The sequence below is a fragment of the Bacillus rossius genome, chromosome 2 (assembly GCF_032445375.1).
Source record: "Bacillus rossius redtenbacheri isolate Brsri chromosome 2, Brsri_v3, whole genome shotgun sequence".
Lineage (NCBI taxonomy): Eukaryota > Metazoa > Arthropoda > Insecta > Phasmatodea > Bacillidae > Bacillus > Bacillus rossius.
Genome location: NC_086331.1, coordinates 55611795 through 55624266, shown reverse-complemented (window position 1 = coordinate 55624266; position 12472 = coordinate 55611795). Strand labels below are relative to the sequence as shown.

The 12472-nt window shown below is 34.4% G+C and overlaps 1 protein-coding gene and 1 long non-coding RNA gene across 3 annotated transcripts in view; one reads left to right on the top strand and one right to left on the bottom strand.

The window, feature by feature from the left end:
* Positions 1-1674, top strand: part of LOC134529301 (uncharacterized) — an 85040-nt gene extending 83366 nt beyond the window's left edge. The window contains exon 3 of the long non-coding RNA XR_010074528.1: positions 938-1674. This is a non-coding gene — a long non-coding RNA (uncharacterized LOC134529301). The remainder of the gene's footprint in view (positions 1-937) is intronic.
* LOC134529299 (PDZ and LIM domain protein Zasp) overlaps positions 1-12472 on the bottom strand; it is a 243982-nt gene that overhangs the window by 156258 nt on the left and 75252 nt on the right. The window lies entirely within an intron of this gene.

The window sequence follows — 12472 nt, the reverse complement described above, 5'->3', positions numbered from 1 at the left end:
GTAAGCAGTGATATTTAAACTAATAATAAGTTTTGGGTTTAAAATACATTGTTTCTTACGGGACTAGAAACTTAAAGTTAACAGCTTTTAAAAAAAATAGTTTGTCGTACTAAGAAAATGGTGGGACCAATTCATTCAACCATTTTGGACGGGAAATCGTAGGCATTGTGCAATTTAAATTATAAATGAGATTCACTATAATTTAAATTACTGTACTTTCTAAATATAACTACTAAACTGCCTGACAACAACTTGAAAACCGATTCTGTTTCTCGTTGTTTTATCCTGTCATGTTTACTATTTACTACCTACACAAAGCACCGGGAACCGAACAGCTGGGCCAAAAACATCATGCAACGTTTATGTGAAATAATTTTTTCCAAATTTTAACGCCCTAGCCCTAAAATAACAGTGCGACAATTATATGATAAAAAACAGTAAATGTTTTGTAATTTTTTCTTTTGACTTTTGAGGTAGGCCATTCAAACGTTTTTCAAAAAAGTAATGAGATAAATAGACATAATAAATTGTTATACATCAGTCAACACAAATAGGATTTGTCACACAAAAGTAATGACTAATGAATTTTTACATTTGTTTGGCCTCCTGAAACTGCAGGTTGCCTGATATTAGGGGGTCGCCTTACATTCGGGCCAATACGCACATATTTTGTTTTAGAGTATGTAATAGCATATGTATTGTCTGCCCTATTTTAATGCTAGCCATGTTGTTGATTGTTAGTATGTAATTTGTGAAGTAAAATGTTAAAACCTTATGACTTAATCTCAAAACAACAGATATTTATTGAAATGCCAATAATAAGTAGAAGCATGTGTCATTGTTTAAAATTTTTTTGTAACAGGTATTTGCAAATGTGTTGGTTAATGTGATGTATCAATTTCAGTGTTATATATATATATATTTTTTTTTGTTCCAGAGGAAACAGAAACCAGCACCAAGGACCAGCTGAAAATGATCCAGGCCACTAAAATTATATATGATACTATAGTAGATTGCTTATTGTATAAATTATAATATTAATAAATTTTTAGTAACTGTAATATGCTTTGACTTATTTCTCCTTTTGTTTGTCATCTCTGTTCTTACGTTATTTAATTTTGTAATACAGTAGACCCCTGGTTATCCGGTGTAATGACTGGCAAGGGGTCAACGGATGATTGAAAAACACTGTTAAAGTGATTTTTGGGGAAATATTTTATCCCGACCTCAAGACAAACTCTGTAACACCCGTCCCTCATAGTTACACCCCAATTCGTTTTAGGAAAACAGTTTACTAATAAAAAACTGATTAAAGAATCTCCATTTAAATTCTAAATAAAAATGTAACTGTCTGGCTTTTATCAGCAGAGCTGCTGTTGACACGCAAAATCTCAGAATGTAAAAGTTGGCTAAACACTCAATTGTTTTTAAAATAGACAATGAAGGAAGCGAATAGGTATTAAGGAAAGAGCAGAATACTTTTTGTTGACATTGTCACATTTACTTCCGACATTTACTCATACTTATAACTACTTTGATAAATTCCTTGTGAAAAGTTGTATAAGATTTAGGCTTAAGTTTAATACATTACCAAATTACATAATACTATTAAGTTAGGTTATTGAATTCTTACAAGATGTTTTGCTATATTTGTGTTGCACACATTTAAATACATCTCATAAGGTCCAGAACTTTATGTAACTTAAAAGGTAGAGATTTAATTAATGATGTGGTTTCTATATTCACATGTCTGTAATTAAATTATTAGTATTAAAGATCATAACAATGAAGCAAGTGTATGTCTAGCATACACTACTTTAAACAATGTGTATTCTGAACCAGCAACTGAGTGGTCATCTTTCTTTTGAAGTATTATACCAATGACAGCAATTTTATAGTGTTAATGCAAGAAAACTTTGTAACTAGGAAATATGGAGTATGTTTTAAAGTGATAAAATGGCACTGAATCTGAATTGTTTGCATTATTGATATGCAACATTAAAACTCAATTAGTTTTTCATTAAATTTTCTTCAAAATCTTAATATGTGCAATTATCTGGTATCCATATATAGTTTACTATGGTTTTAATAAAAAAAAATTACAGTGTGTGTTGTTTTCTGAAACACCAAAATACAACAGAAAGTTTTGTAAATTATTATCTTTTGCATACACCTTTTGGGTCTCAATCCTAAATCTTTTTTTATTTCATCAACTTACCTAGCAATGATTTAAGCTAGTATTACTACACAAATTGTAGTTGAATTCATTGCAGCTAACTCTAGGTAATATTCCTTTTGGATATTGTTGACTGAACAATATATAAGCGAGATTTTAGGTTGTATTCTTTTACCCTTGCCTACCCTTGCCTTAAGGATATCATGGCAAGACTGGCACAAGTTTGTCGCGACAAGCCTAAGTTTGTCGCGACAAGCCTGGCACAAGCTAGTCGCTGCAAGCATTATGCAAGCTTGTCGTGGCAAGCCTGCCACAAGCTTGTCGCGGCAGGCCTGCCTCAAGCTTGTCGCGGCAAGCCTGCCTCAAGCTTGTCGCGGCAAGCCTGCTGCAAGCTTGTCGCGGCAAGCATTATGCAAGCTTAATGCGGCTAGCTTGCTGCAAGCTTGAATCAAGCTTGCCATGACAAGCTTGCGGCAAGCTTGTAGGCTTGTCGCGGCAAGCTTTTTGCAAGCCTGATATGGCAAGCTTGCTGCAAGCTTGTCATGTGTAAACTAGCTTAGCTTGAATCAAGCTTGATTCAAGCTAACACACTTGTCGTGACAATCTTGATTCAAGCTTGCAGGCTTGACATGGCAAGCTTGATTCAAGCTTGAATCAAGCTTATTTTGCTATCTGGGTAAGGCAAGCTGACCCACAAATAGCTGATATTACCATCCCTCAAAAAGACAAAGGTTCAATAGACATAAACCAAGAATCTATAATTTTCAATCCAATTACTGAAAATGATATACTTAAAATAGTAAATATTCTAAAAGCAAAGAATTCAGCTGGCTTAGATGAAATACCTATGACCATAATAAAAAAATGCTGTCATGCCATTAAGTATCCACTAACATATATTTTTAATCATTGTTTACTAAACGGAGTGTTTCCTGATAGGCTAAAGTGGGCTAAAATAATCCCGATCCACAAAAAGGGAGAAGCTACTAGTATGACCAATTATAGGCCTATTGCAGTACTTTCTTCTTTCTCAAAAATTCTTGAAAAAATCATTGCCCACCAGTTAATAGCATTTTTAGAAAAATATAAAATAATATCACCAAATCAGTTTGGCTTTTTAAAAGGGAAATCAACAGAACAAGCAATATATCACTTTATAAACAAAGTAGTTGACTCTTACGATAAACAAAACCATGTCTTAGGTATTTTTGCTGATCTCTCTAAGGCTTTTGATTGTGTAGATCATAAGTTGTTAATTACAAAATTAGAATCATATGGGGTAAGAGGAGTACCACTTAAAATATTTCAATCATATTTACATAACCGTTATCAAATTACAGCACTTACTCATAGAAATAACAATGGAAGATTAATAGAATACATTTCGCAAAAAAATCCAGTAACCATTGGTGTACCTCAAGGCTCGATATTGGGGCCAATATTATTTATACTATTTATCAATGACCTTCCACAAACAGTAAGATTAATTAAAGGTGAAGCAACTATGTTTGCTGATGATACAAGTGTAATAATATCAGGAACTGAAAAAACAGATTTTATAAACATAACAAATACAGTGATAAGTGAACTCAATAAATGGTTCCAAAAAAATAAACTTGTCCTCAACATTTCAAAATCCACTATAATGAAATTTTCACGGTCAAAACATTTAATTCTGGAAGACGAAATTAAGCCTATTGGAAACAGAAAATCGGAAATTAAAAATGAAATAAAATTTCTTGGTTTAGTAATTGATAAAACTCTATCCTGGAATGTGCACATAAACACTATTTCTAAAAAATTAAGCACTATGTGTTATGCTATGCAAACCATTAAAAATATTATTTGTTCGACTCAAGCTGTCCGAGCTCTATATTTCTCAAACGTTCAATCTATCCTTGAGTATGGTATTATTTTTTGGGGAAACTCAAGTAAAGCAATTAAATTATTTCGCCTTCAAAAAAAAATACTAAGAATAATAAAAGGTAAAAATAAAAAGTACCATTGCAAACCTCTCTTCAAGGAGCTAAACTTTCTTACACTCCCCTCCTTGTACATATATCATACCATATTGTTTGTAACTCAACATATAAATTTTAAACAAAATAGTGATATACATGAATATAATACCAGGGGTCAAAATAAGTTACAGATAGTAGGGCATAGAACCAATATATTTGCACAAGGCCCGTACTATTGTGGCATAAAATTAATTAACAAACTTCCAAGACAGATGATAAATACTAGAAATGATAAGAAATTTAAAAAGGAATTAAAAGAGTATTTAACTAATGAAGCGTTCTACTCTGTTAAAGAGTTTTTAGATGGGTGATTCATATTTTTTGAAAAGTGATTATATTAAATGCTCTGCAAATATAGTTATTGTATCTGTTTTGTATATTAAATGCTCTGTAAACATTGACTATTTATGACTTGTATCTGTCTTGTCTTGTATCTATCTATATATGTATATAAGTCCCACTTTTGTTTTTATTTTTTAATATATGTTATATAATTTAATGTATCAAAACTGTATATTAATTGCTACTTTATATGATTTGCTGGTAGCACCATGACAAAATATCCGCTGTACTGAATTTGAGTTCTGTATGTGAGTGTCCTATGTGTTTTGTATTGACAACTCCCCTTCAGGCTGCCTGGAGAAATGGAGGCTTATAAATAAATAAAAAAATAAATAAATAAATTACATACATAAACTTGTGAGAAAAAAATGTTTGTAGCCACCAAAAAGTTACTTTTACAATACATACCTCACCATTATTTTGTGGAGATAGGAAAATAATTCATAAGGTACCTTGACCAAATAAGGCCCGGGTCCAAATAAGGCCCGTCATTGAGTTTACTAGGATAGCAAAGAGGTTTTCACCGGACGAGACATGCTGCGGATAGCCTCTGGCATCTAGCGGTCAGCGCAGGTACTACTTGTTGGGACACGAACTGTTCGCCATTTTACACGCATTAGAGACCAGCAAGGAATTCGTAGTGGCTGTTGTTACTAATTTCGACGAATCGTGAAAAACGACTTCACATTAAAGTAATGTAACTGACACAAAGTATCTATATACTATTTTAAAGCCCGTAGTTTACAGAATATGGTAGTATGGTTATATATTCTGAACTCTTGTTGTGTATTAACCCTTTCCTGCCTAGAAATGTAAAAAAATTGAATTTTGTAATTTTTATTTTATTTTTATAATTAAGTAGGCATAAAAGGAGGCCATAATTTTTTCCAATTTTTTTATTTATATTTAATATATTTTTTAATTATGGGACTTTTAAGTCCTGACAGGCATTTATCATATGTCCAGCTCAACAAACAAAAAAAAGGGCGCTCCAGACTGGTGCAGTGCTGCCGTTTTAGTGCTGCAACCTCTTGGCTGTCAATCGAACTTCTTCGAAAACTAGCAGAGCGGAGCTATACAGGGACCCAGAGGTCCCGACAGGCAGCATGTGGTTTCAAACATGCACACACTATTTCTATGGGGCTTCAAACATTGTGGGACTCACAAGTACCGCCAGGCAGGAAAGGGTTTTAAACTGTGAGTAAAACACTTAAAGAAAGTGTGTGTTTGCCACAAACTCCAAATAGGCCCACTTTGGAGAACCAAATAAGGCCTGCGGGCCTTATTTGGAACATCTGTTTTCTGACATTTTTATCTCATTGTTGCAGCACTAAAACTTTTTGTAAAACACTGAAACGATTATTTATTGTAGAATAAATATTTTTAAAACCTTCTTAAAAGGTTCAATTAAAAACTATTTTGTAAAAAATATTTTCAAAAAAATTTGCGAAATTCAAACCACAATGTAACATTTTGCTTATCTTTGATGGTGCATCATCACACTTGGACATAGGCATTGTGAAAGCTGCTGAAGCCTACGGAATCACACTATTCTGCTTAGCAAGCAACACAGCACATGAGCTGCAGCCTTTTGATAAATCTGTTTTCGGTCCTCATGAAACATTTTGGGATGATGAAGTGTTACTACATTGGTCAAAGCAGACAAACATTCAAGACCGCACAATAACCAAAAGGATTTTTGGGAAAATATTTAGTAAGGTTTGGACCAAAGCTGCTACGCCTAGTAATTTAGCAAATGGGTTTTCTGCAACTGGCATTTACCCATTTGACCCTACTGTTATCCACGAGAGTGCTTACGCTCCTTCAGAACTTACCAGAATAGAAACCCCAGATGAAACAGCACAAGGATCACAGTCTGCAGCCCCAGTTCACCCACAAGAGAGCAAGCATGGGCAGGTAAAAGAGAAAACTCGAAAAATAGCTGACAAACTAAGGTATGTAGAAGACTCATCGTCGGGAACAAGTGATTCAAGTGACTCTTCTGTTGTATCCTGTGATAGCACAGAACCTAGTCTAAATATTTCATTCAAAGATATCCTACGAGGTGATGAAAAAGAATAATGTAAATAAAAAAATCGCTTAGCTACAAAGCTGTTGAGGTAAGAAGACATTATTTGAAGACAAAATGAAGACTCAGAATGATCAAAATGAAGACAAGCCAGGCAATTCTGCCCCAGGAAGTTCCAATGTTAAAAGCAATAAAAAACACTCTGAACCTGCCACACATAAACGTCTTGCTATTGGATCGAGTGACACGAAGAAGAAAGGAAAAGAAGCCTGGTATTGTTTCATTTGCACAGAGGACAGGATTGCTGACATGAGACTGTGTGTAAAGTGTAGCCACTATGTTCATGAAGAATGTGTGGGGCTTACTGCTGACAAAATACCAAATTTCATTTGCCCAGTTTGTGCTTGTAAGGCTACTTAGTTTCAGACATATTGCGTACCTACATGTTCATTTTCAGCTGTGACTTTTCTTTTAAAATTTCTGGTTTGTAATTCGAGTGCGAACTTTTAGTCTTTACATGTTCAGCTATAGGAATTTTAATATTTATCGATAAAGGTTCTAAAATGTTACAATGTAATTCAAATTATCTGTATGTGGACTACCACCATTGCACCTTGTAATGTATAGATAATTTCATTATTTTTTATTGTTATTTGACTTCAATTGGCAGTTATTTAAACATGGGCCTTATTTGGTACTGCTGCTGGGCCTTATTTGGAACAGGTGTTCCTAACATGGCCCTTTGCATCATTTTTGGATTGTGACGTTAGCTTCGCTCGTCACATTTTTGTTTTCTTTGTGACCGCGCTGGTTATGTGAATGGTTACGCATTCTGTTGTGGTGGTTTTAAACTAGCCTTGCCTGGTAGTTCTCTGATTTGTCGTAGGAGGTCTCTGTATGCTGCGCGCTGGTAGCGCCACTATGGAATTTTTTTTTTTTGCCGTAGCCAGCTGTTGGTAGGGGTAGGGAAGTAATTTTTTGTGAGGTTTGTGTCTGTATGGCGAGTTGTAATTGAAAATTTTGCGGTTTTTGGAGCGTTCTGTCGACGATGTAACTTCAACGAGTGGAGTTGAGCCACTGTATACTATGGCAGTATTAAGCAATACGATTTACGAGTGGTGTTTGCGACGAGTGCATGCTAATAGCTATTGCAGAGAATACTATGGCAATATTAAGCATTACGGTTTACGAGTAGTGTTTGCGACGAGTTCGTGCTGCTAGCTATTGCAGTGAAACGTGTTGGTGCCTGGTTGTACTTCAATTCCGATTACAGCAAACGTGACGAGTTTAATGTAATTCATCGTGGTGGACGGTTACCGCATTTAACCAGGAAGTTCCGCTTGGTCTGGCACTGCTGCGTTTTCGGCCAGGTTGCCTTTTTTTGAAGCATGTTTTGGAGACCTGCCTTATGTAAGCGTTTTCGTTTACTGTTGACGAGGATTTGAGCAGTTTTCCTTTGCTCATGATGAGCGATGTTGGGCAGCAAAGTAAGTTTTTGGCACTTATTTTTAGCACCTCCCCGAATTTGGAGTACAAGATGTGAGTGAACTTGCTAAGACTACCCACAAGTTAAATGAAAAGTGTCACAGTCAGCCATTTATATTTTCAGTAATTTATTATCATTTTCAAGTTTGGCTGTTAGTGAGCTTTGACTATATGGTGTAAGATACAGATATATATTTTAATTTGAGAGCGCTACTAGAGAGAAAGTTAATTTTTTTTTATTGAGGAAAAGTAAATAATCAGAGTGACATATTGTTGATGGGTTTTTTTATGGTGCATATGGTAGGCATTTAGATGTGTTCCTGCATTTTTCTTGTAGTGAAAAAGAAGTTATATCTTGAGGCAGGTATGCGTGTATTTTAAAGTGTCTTACCTTGTATTATTAACAGTTAACTGTTCTTTATAACATGTACCTGAAGCAATTTTTTTTAAAGTTAATTAATATTATATTATGTATACACGCTAAAGATTTTCTTATCTGAAGGAAGTAATGTTAAAATTAGTTCTGTTAACCCGCCAGTGCACGGGTTGGGTCTGTGAGACCCAGCAGCATGTAATTCTTCGAATCGCCAAGAGATGGCAAAAGCTGTTTACTTGTGCAACCTAATAGCTTCCTATCCAAACCTGTTTAGTATCTCTGTGGACTTGCAGCAGAGTGGCAGTTATAGTTTCCGAAGTACTGTGCATTTTATCGACTGTTGGGTCTGTGGGACCCAACCCGTACAATTATGTAAGCTTTTTTTAATGTTTGCTTTGACTGTTTTTTATTTTTTTTGCTTCTCCACACAGCCTTTGAAATTAAATACATGTGTATTAAAATAGGTATAGGTTTAGTCTATATATGGTGATGATTTTCTCTTCTAGGTCCCGTAGGAAACAGTTGTACAATTTGAGTAATCCACGCGATGTGGAACAAGTTATGGCACTTCTAGAAGAAACATTGTCCGATGATGATATTTCTGACTGTACAGACACTGATGCCGATCAAGATTATGCAGTTAGCAGGGACCATAATAGTTCTTCAGAAAATGATTCAGATGAAGGAAAAATACAATCAAATAACACTGAGAACAATTACTTTTTAGGGAAAGACAGGAAGACAAAGTGGGGAAAAAGTAGACCAATGCAAAGTGTTCGTACTAGAAGTCACAATATTGTAAAAAAAACTTCCAGGTGTTACAAGGCTAGAAAAAAAAGAAAAAAGTGTTAGTGGATGCTGGAGTTTGTTTTTTGACAACAATATGATTGAAAAAATTGTTGTGTTCACAAACAAATACATTTTAAAAATTTCTTCTGGTTATAAAGATCCTAGTGACTGTAAACCAACATCACTGACAGAAATAAAATCTCTCCTTGGACTACTCTACGGAATGGATTTCCTGCATGTTAGAAGAATGAATATCCAAGACTTTTGGTCTACTGATGGTTTAGGAACGGAGCGGTTTCCAGCAACCATGGCTTTCAGACGCTTCCGATTTCTTCTGAAATTTATTCGCTTTGATGATATCGAAACCAGGCAGCAGAGGAGAGAGAGAGAGTGACAAACTGGCAGCAGTGAGGGAAATTTTTGAAGCATTCAATGGAAACTGTAAAAAATACTATTCCATGGGTGAGTTTATGACATTGGATGAAATGCTTCTTTCTTTCAGAGGACGATGTGGTTTTAGAATGTATATTCCGTCGAAACCGGGGAAATATGGTATAAAAGTTTTTGCACTGGTTGATGCTAAAATGTATTATACATACAATCTTGAAATATATTGTGGTAAGCAACCTGCAGGGCCATATCAAGATGTGAGCTTCAAACCGAGTGATATTGATGAAAGAATGTGCTTACCTGTTTCTGGAAGTGGGCGTAATTTGACGATAGATAACTGGTTCACATCATACGATATTGTTGCAAAAACGAAGAATGAACACAACATAACTTGTTGGAACTGTCAGAAAAAATAAGAAGGAGCTGCCACCACATTTTATTACAGCTGCAAAACGGGAACCTCACAGCAGTGTATTCGGCTTTCAAGAAAACATGACTCTCGTTTCTTATGTTCCAAAACGAGGAAAATCTGTATTGTTGTTGTCGTCTATGCATGCCGATGATAAAAATGATGCGAGCACAGGAGAACAAAAAAAGCCAGAGATCATCACATTTTATAATTCAACCAAAGGTGGTGTGGATTGTGTCGATGAGAGGATTGCATTCTATAATGTGGCTCGAAACACTAGTAGATGGACAATGGTAATTTTTTACGCAATGCTCAATATTGCAGGTGTCAATGCTTATTTGTTTTATCGAGCAAATGATCCTACATCCCAAGATGGAAAAAAACAGAAGAACTTTTCTGAGAAAACTGATGTTCAACCTTACGGAGGAGCACATCAAAGAAAGAGCCATGTGTAAATTTCTTCCTAAAAGCATTCACAATGCTGCAAAAAAAATATCTGGGTTGCCAGAAGAAGAATAGCAAACAAGTGATGGAAACAAGAGAGGAAGATGTGCTTACTGTAAAGACAGAAAAACTCACTACTCGTGTTGCAAGTGCAGAAAATATCTGTGATTAGAGCACAGTGCCATCATGTGCAGTGACTGTAAAAATGACATGTGAAGTTTACATGAAAAGTCATGGCAAAACTTTCATATCAACAGTAATTTTGTATTTTTTATTCCATAATAGGTTTTGTGTAAAATATTATAGTGATTTGTAAAATAATGGCTAGGAATTGAGCAAACAAGAGCGCAAGAAAATTGTGTGTATTAGTGTGTGTGTGTGTGAGTGTGTGTTTTTTTTTTTTTTTTTTTTTTTTTTTTTTTTTTTTTTTTTTTTTTTTTTTCAAAAATTTTGTATTGCTACAAAGGTATTATACAGGTTGGATGGAGGAATATTGAATCAAATAAATTAGATAAATGGGACGAACTGTGAACGGTAAAGACAGGAAATCTCACTACTCATGTCCGCAGTTCATAAAAAATTGATATATCTTTTTAGAGTAAAATGGGTTTATGTAATGACTGTAATGATCCTGTGTGAAGTTTAGATAGTTATTGCTTCTCCCATAAAGGTGTGACAGAAGTTTCAAGTCAATTGTAATTGAACATTTATGTTTTTTATGCTTTAGTGAAATATTCTGCAAAATAATGTAGTCTTTTACAAAAAAAATATCTGAAAATTTGTACTCAATTTTTTAAAAGTGTATGCTTGCGTATATTGAACGTCGATTGTATAGCAATTACCATAACAAATAATAAAAGACATAGTCAAAATAATAACTTTTTTTTCAGCATATATATATATGGGTCTGAGAGACCCAACCCGTTCAATTATGTAACTTTTTTTAACCCGTGCACTGGCGGGTTAAGATACATGCTGGTACATGATCTTATTTGTGGTAATAGTTATTTTTATTTGATGTTTTACTAATATTGTGAAGTATTTATTATTGCAAGTATTTTACACAGCCTGTACTGTTTATGTATGCACCTTATTATATTTGTATTCTTGGGGAAAGTACAAAGTTATGCTGGCATAACCTGTGCTGTATTTGGAGTCTGGTTATTAATAACTGTGAGTTGGTATTGACTCAGTCTGAGGCATGTGGTGTGGCCTGCGACTACCATCTCCAACCCCTCCATACTTTCATTTAATATTTGTGCGTTATTATTTTTGGTAAAAGTAATGGATTTATTAAAGTTAATAATTTATTACTATTATAAATGTTCCAACTAATATTTAGTGATCAGTGTAAATTTGCGGTGGAAGCGGTCAATGTAATTGTTGATGAGTACAGTATTAATTTTGTGGACAAGTACAGGTAATAAATTCACTTTACTTAGACCTAGGATTTTTTTCTCTATCAGTCTGCCCTACTACCTCCCTTTTCCCCTTAACGCTGTGGTTTGTGGAGATAACGGTGGTCTCAGGATAATGTCATTTGGTACATACAACTAGCTTACTTTTGGTACTTCTGATCATATATTATCGAAGTACACATGTTTAAGAAGGCTGCTGTCCAACATTCATAATTTTTACGATATTCATACTATTTTTTTAATTTTATAATTAAGGGGGGCCTTATTTGGCTAACTTACCTTAGTCCCTACTAAATCATTTATTAGAAAAACCAAGATTTTGCTTTCGCTATTAAGTTGACACCGCATAGTTATTTTACTGTTCCACAATTTTTTTTGGTGGGTTCTAATTATTTTTTTCTGCTTTAATAAAAAAGAGATTTAAGCAAAAAAAATTAGCTGAAATTTTAAAACTTGTTGAGACAAAGATTTGCTTTTCTTCATAGTGGCCAACTTATCAATGTGTATTACGTTGTAAAAAAAACTGAGGTTCGTATTGCAAAGTTTTATTTTTGTATTTTATCAACTCGTGGTAATGACAGTACTTAAATATC